The sequence below is a fragment of the Syzygium oleosum genome, unplaced genomic scaffold (assembly GCF_021117445.2).
Source record: "Syzygium oleosum isolate NSW1041296 unplaced genomic scaffold, Sole_v2.1 Sole_v2.13, whole genome shotgun sequence".
Taxonomy (NCBI): domain Eukaryota; kingdom Viridiplantae; phylum Streptophyta; class Magnoliopsida; order Myrtales; family Myrtaceae; genus Syzygium; species Syzygium oleosum.
In genome coordinates this window covers 6,237,196-6,243,386 of record NW_026607497.1, presented here as the reverse complement: position 1 = coordinate 6,243,386, position 6,191 = coordinate 6,237,196, and positions in this window count along the sequence as shown.

The following is a 6,191-nucleotide window of genomic DNA, read 5'->3' as shown; positions in this document are numbered from 1 at the left end:
AGGCTGAACACTGTTCAAGAACGCCAATAGTACAAGCAGGTTAGAGAGCTTAGCCACAGACACATCCTACTCCCTCGCAGCTTGCAAACAACCCGGCAGTCTGACAGCCGTAGAGAAGGGCACAGAACCGCGCAGATCAGCCCGAAACATGTCGCCGGGTTGAGAATGTCTTCATTGGCGGATCTTGCAGCTTGGGTGTTTCCTCTCCCCAGCTCATACGAGACCCTCACACAATAGAGAATGCATTGGAGATCAGACACAAAAAAAACCGTGTCTAATCGAGGTGATGCTCGTGTGCCATATAGTCATCAGAACTTGGCAACTTGCACACAAGTGTCACGGCCCGAAGAATTGGATCGTTCCTGAGGTTTTCTGGACGATGGACCGTGACCGACCCTTGGACAAGAAGGCGGGCCTCGAGTGTTCTAGTACTAGGGTTTTCTTGATGTCTTCTAGAATACTCCTGGGGGCGGGCGATACGGTAATTGTACCCTTCCGTAATAAATGCGGTAGGTGGGGTAGTTGGGGGAGTACGATCTCGACCGTCGAGATCGGGGTGAGATCTACGGATACGGTCAGCCCGATACTTGTATATAATGGGGTCTCCTCCCCCTCATTTTATCATCTCTCATTTTCAAGAAGCAATACAAGTTCAGAACTTCTCTCTCTAGAGTTTCTCTCTCTAAAGTTCTTGTGAGTGTGAGTGTGGGAAGGCTTACTTGGGGAGAAATTCCTAAGGCCGCACGGGCGTGGGAACGCTAGATCGATCGGCCCGTGACAAGTGGTATCAGAGCAACGATGGGTAGAGGCGCGACCGAACCACGATCCGATGTATCGTCCCAAACCGAGAAGGGTGGAGGCGATGATCGTGGGAGGGCTCCCGAGAAGCAAGGCGCCAAGGCAAAGAAGGACCGTGCTAGCTCAAGTTCGAGGGATATGGTTGGTGACTTGGAGACCCGCATGGCGAAGGTGGAGATCGCCATGGCAGACGTCCAAGGAATGGTCGAGGATATGTCCGCACGCATCGAAGGAGTCGAGACCGGAACGGGGGAGCTTGAGGCCGAGGTGCTAGAGCTCAAATCCGGGTTCGAAGAACTCCGAGGGGAGATGCTGGGCAACTTGACCGACACAACCAATGAACTTCAGCAACGGGACGATGCCTTGGAGGCCTTGGTGGAGGCTATGCGCGCGGAGATGGCCGAACTTAAGGCGAAAGTCGCCGAAATGGAAGGAGCACGCGTGAACGGGGTGATCACCGTGCAAGCCAGTCCACGAGTGGACGCCCCAAAGCCAAAGGAGTTCAAAGGCTCACGGGTGGCCAAGGACGTGGACAACTTCCTATGGTACATGGAGCAGTACTTCCTAGCAATGGGGATCACCGACGGGGCGATTCGGGTAAGTACCGCGGCTATGTACTTGTCTGATAATGCACTCTTATGGTGGCGTCGTAGGAGTGACGATCGGAGTGGTGAACCGATCACTACATGGGAATTGTTCGTCGAGGAATTCCGACGACAATACTATCCCGCTTATGCGGAGGAAGAAGCTCGAGATGAACTCCGTCGCCTTGAGCAAAAAGGAGGTGTCCGTGATTATGTCCGAAAGTTCTCGGAGTTGCTACTCCAAATTCCGTCCATGAATGATACGGAGGCCTACCACCAATTCATGGGTGGCTTGAAACCATGGGTTAAGCAAGAGTTAAAGCGGTGCAACGCGAAAGACCTTTCAACGGCCATGTCCGTGGCCGAGGCCTTGGTGGAATACAAATCAACTCCCGTAAGCAAGCCGGACACCCGACCGAGGGACAAGGGCGTTGGTGGGGGAGATCGTAACAAATTCCACCGCCCAGGTGGAAGCAAACTACCAATGGCCCCTCCAAAGGCGAGGCCGGAGTCGAGCGGAGGAGAACACAAGAAGGGACGTATCTTCAAGTGTTTCTTGTGCGATGGTGCGCACATGGCTCGTGATTGCCCAACTCGAGGCAAGCTAGCGGCGCTTGTCAAGGCACACGATGAGGAACGAGAGGGGACGCGACTCGGTTCGTTGCGAATCCTAAGTTCCATAAAGTCCAAGAAGGCAAATAAGCCTAAGGGCTTGATGTTCGCGGACGTGACGATCGGAGGAACCACGGTGAGTGCACTCGTCGATACGGGGGCATCCGATCTATTTATCTCGGAAGAAGCCGCGAAGAAACTCAATCTTCGGGTTGAGAAAGGGGCCGGTTGGCTTAAGACGGTGAACTCCAAGGAAATCCCTACCAACGGGTTGGCTAAGGATGTGGAGTTCCAACTCGAACAATGGAAAAGCAAAGAGACGATCGAGGTAATTCCACTTGACGATTATGACTTTGTCATTGGCTTGGGATTCCTTGATAGAATAGATGCTCTTATTGTCCCATTTGCCGATTGTATTTGTATCTTGGACGCACGTTGTCAATGTGTGATCCCGGTCAACCGAGAGTCGGGTCGTGACCAAAAGATAATATCGGCAATGCAAGTTACTAAGGGAGCAAGAAAAGGGGAAGCTACTTTCTTGGCAACTTTGAAGGTTGAGGATCCGAAGGGTGAAGGGAGTGATGTCCCGACGGAAGTAACCCGAGTCCTCGACGCTTTCAAGGACGTGATGTCCCCCGAGCTCCCGAAGAAGCTTCCACCTCAAAGGAAGGTGGACCATAAAATCGAGCTCGTGCCCGACGCTCGACCGCCCGCCATGGCACCCTACCGCATGGCGCCTCCCGAGTTGGAGGAATTAAGAAGACAACTCAAGGAGTTGCTCGATGCGGGGTATATCCGACCGTCGAAGGCTCCGTTTGGTGCCCCGGTTCTATTCCAAAAGAAGCACGATGGATCACTCCGGATGTGCATCGACTATCGGGCATTAAACAAGCTGACGATCAAAAACAAGTACCCGATCCCTCTCATTGCCGACTTGTTCGATCAACTTGGAGGAGCACGATGGTTCACCAAGCTTGATCTTCGATCAGGATACTATCAAGTGCGGATTGCAAAAGGGGACGAGCCAAAGACCGCTTGTGTAACGCGGTATGGGTCATACGAGTTCCTCGTCATGCCATTCGGCTTGACAAATGCTCCGGCCACATTTTGCACACTCATGAACAAGGTACTCCACCCGTTCCTCGATCAATTTGTAGTGGTTTATCTTGATGATATCGTGGTGTATAGCCGGACGCTCGAGGAACACATCGAGCATCTCAAACGAGTCTTCCGAGTTCTACGGGAGAATGACTTATATGTCAAGCGGGAGAAATGTGCCTTTGCGCAACGAGAAGTTCCATTCCTGGGACACATCGTCGGGGGTGGACGTGTGCAGATGGACGTGGCCAAGATTAAGGCCATGGTAGAATGGGAGCCGCCGACCAAGGTGACGGATCTAAGGTCATTCCTCGGCCTTACCAACTATTATCGACGGTTCATCCGAGGATATTCGAGCATTACCGTGCCACTCACGGATATGTTGAAGAAGGAGAAACCGTGGGAGTGGACGGCCCGATGCCAAAGGGCGTTTGATCGGTTGAAGCAAACCATGACCGAGGAACCGGTGCTCGTGCTACCCGATCACGCCAAACCTTACGAGGTAGAGACCGATGCTTCCGATTTTGCTATTGGTGGTGTTCTTATGCAGGATGGACACCCGGTAGCATTTGAGTCGAGAAAGTTGAACGATACCGAACGACGATACACGGTCCAAGAGAAGGAGATGACCGCGGTGGTGCATTGCCTTCGTACATGGAGGCATTATCTCTTGGGATCCCGGTTCGTCGTGAGGACGGACAACGTGGCCACGAGCTACTTCCAAACCCAAAAGAAGTTAAGCCCGAAGCAAGCTCGTTGGCAAGATTTCCTGGCGGAGTTCGATTATGCGCTCGAGTACAAGCCTGGGAAGGCGAACTCCGTGGCCGACGCTCTTAGTCGAAAGGCGGGGTTGGCATCGACCCTAACTCGTCCCGAGAATCCGTGGAACGAGCGGATCAAGGAAGGGCTCAAACATGATCCAACCGCCAAGGCAATCCTCGACCATGCTCGGGAAGGCAAGACCCGGCAATTTTGGTGTGAAGGTGACTTGCTTTACACCAAGGGACGACGGTTGTACGTGCCTCTCCATGGGAAGCTAAGGAAGGAAATCCTACGAGAGTGCCATGATTCCAAGTGGGCAGGTCATCCGGGGATCCACCGCACTATGGCGCTTGTGGAGGATCGATACTTTTGGCCTCACTTGCGCGACGACGTTGAGGCATATGTACGGACATGTCTTGTATGCCAACAAGACAAGCTTGAACAAAGGTCGTCGGCGGGGCTTTTGGAGCCACTTCCCATCCCGGAGCGTCCATGGGAGAGTGTCTCCATGGACTTCATTGTCAACTTGCCAAAGTCCGAAGGGTGTCGGACTCTTATGGTCGTGGTGGATCGATTTTCCAAGTACGCGACGTTCGTGCCCGCATCGAAAGATTGTCCTGCCGAGGAGGCGGCCAAGCTATTCTTGAAGCACGTCGTCAAATATTGGGGAGTGCCACAAACGATCGTGAGCGATCGCGACCCTCGATTCACGGGTAGGTTCTGGACTGAACTCTTTAAATTATTAGGGTCGGATCTCAACTTCTCCACGAGCTTGCATCCTCAAACCGACGGACAAACGGAGCGAGTCAATGCACTCTTGGAGTTGTACCTCCGACACTATGTGAGTACGACCCAAGTGAATTGGGCAAAGTTGATCGATGTAGCCCAATTCTCCTACAATCTTCAAAAGAGTGAGTCCACGAACCAAAGTCCGTTCGAGATCGCGACGGGACAACAACCACTCACTCCGAGTACGGTTGCAACGGGCTATAAGGGGAGTAGCCCATCCGCTTTCAAGTTCGCCAAGGAGTGGCATGAGCAGGCGGACTTGGCGCGAACGTGTCTACACAAGGCCTCAAAGCGCATGAAGAAGTGGGCCAACAAGAAGCGACGGCACGTGGAATTCCAAGTCGGGGACTTGGTGTTGGCCAAGCTACACCTTGTGCTCCGATACAAGGACGTGCATAAAGGGCTTATACGTCGCTACGAGGGGCCATTCCGAGTGTTGCATCGAGTCGGGAAGGTCGCATACAAACTGGAACTTCCACCAAAGCTTAAGGTACATCCGGTATTCCATGTTAGTATGCTTAAACCTTTCCGTGTAGACGAAGAGGACCCGGATCGAGGGGAGTCGCAACGGGCACCGCTTGGAGCAAAGACCTCCTATGATCGAGACGTCGATTTCATCATGACGGATCGAGTCATACGGAAGAGATATCGTGTGCCGAAGCGAGAATACTTAATCCGATGGAAGGGTCTTCCGGAGAGTGAAGCAAGTTGGGAGCCCGTGACACAAGCATGGTCCCGCGCGGGCAATAAAGACCCGAGAAGAAGTCGGGTCATGGGCCTTGGGTGGGCTTTCGGACCATAATCGGGTCCCATGTAAATAGAACTTTCTCCGTAACCAGCGCGAAGAAAAGGGTCAAATGTCAACTGAAAATTGCCAAAACGAAAAGGGACGGTGACACAAAGATGGTCCTGAAATTTTAATTTATTCAAGGCGATTCCCGAACTTTTGGCCAATATAAAATGTGATTCATGAACTTTAAATTTGTTCAATATGATCTTTGAACTTTTGGTACAATTTAGTCCGTGAATTATATAAAAATGTTTAATACTGTTTTTGTTCCTGAACTTAAATTAACAGAATGACATAGTTCATGGACTAAATTTAACATGTATCAAAATTTCAAGGATCACGTTGAACAAATTAAAAATTCAAAGAACACACTATACATCGAATCGAAGTTTCGGGATGATTTGTGTCCTTTTCTAAGTAAAAAAACAAAACAAAACAAAACCCAAAAGAAAATAAAAAAATAAAGACAACAAGGAGAGAGAGAGAGGGGTCCGTCATTCAATTTCTTCATCGAATCGCCTCGTTACGGAATTTACTGGATCAACCGCAATTCAACGGGGCGTTTCGTTTTGGAGATCGCATCCGTCTTCCGATTGCGATAGCTTCTCGCCCCTGCGCGCGCGGAGAGATCAGGGGGATCGACGGGAAAAGCGAGAGAGAAAATCCACCATCGGAGCCCGGAGGATTTCCCCCTTCCCCTTCTTCTTCCTCCTTCTTCTTCCTCCTTTGTTCATCTTTTTGGTGGGGGGGGGGGGGGG